Raw genomic sequence first — 1,083 nt, 5'->3', positions numbered from 1 at the left:
TATATATATATATATATATATATATATATATATATATATATATATATATATATATATATATATATATATATATATATATATATATATATATATATATATATATATATATATATATATATATATATATATATATATATATATATATATATATATATATATATATAGATAAACTTAAAATGGGAAAAATCACAACTCTGTTTTGGGGAGTCGGTAGACGAGTGGTCAGCGTGCGGGCGTGGTGAGCCCGAGGACCTAGTTTTGAGTCCCATGGAAGGATACTAACAACTATTACCCAGCACACAAGAAAAACACAAAATAGTTTGAAATATCCTTTTTTTTTTTTTGAGGGGCCTCAATTGTGGGCAATGACATCCGCGGGGTTTTTCCTCAGACGACGTACTCACCAAAATCATATGTGTTCCAAGTCATTAGTATCCCTTTTGCGATTATTTGTGTATTACCTGTTGTGTATTTCGCATTGCGAGATTAATAAATCTAGCTTTATAGCAACTTCAAGGAAACGCTCTAAAAAATTGCGACGAAACTGACACGAGAAAAGGTTCGTTTTCGGAAAATAACATAAAATGTCAGCGGAATTCCATCAGTAAAGAGGAAGGGCAGGTAAAACACAGATGTAAATAATTAAGCGTAAGTGAGTGGAGGGAGAAGGGCCGACGTGACCCCGGCAGACAGGCGTCAGCCAGGCACCATCTACCCCCATCCCCCACAACCACCACCAGCAAGACCCCGCCACCCACCGCCCAAGGCCTGCCGCCCATCGCCCACTTGCCTATCCTCGTGTCCTTGCTGGTGTCGAATCTCAGACGCTGAGGCCGCCCACGGGCTCATGGGGACTAACCAACTTTAGTAACTTTATGGAAATTGAAAATCATGTGAATTAAATCAAAATATAAAGCATTTCAACGTGACATTAAAAAAAAACTGTCAATTGTGAGAATATAACACGAGAACGATCATGTTTAAGACGTTTTAGTAAAATGGAACGTAATTTTGTTCATAGACAAATGATATTTTAAACCCTTATGTAACCTTGTTAGCGATTCTTTTTCTTTGGGAACTTCC

The sequence above is a fragment of the Eriocheir sinensis genome, unplaced genomic scaffold (genome assembly GCF_024679095.1).
Source record: "Eriocheir sinensis breed Jianghai 21 unplaced genomic scaffold, ASM2467909v1 Scaffold71, whole genome shotgun sequence".
Taxonomy (NCBI): Eukaryota; Metazoa; Arthropoda; class Malacostraca; order Decapoda; family Varunidae; genus Eriocheir; species Eriocheir sinensis.
This window is presented reverse-complemented; position numbering follows the sequence as displayed.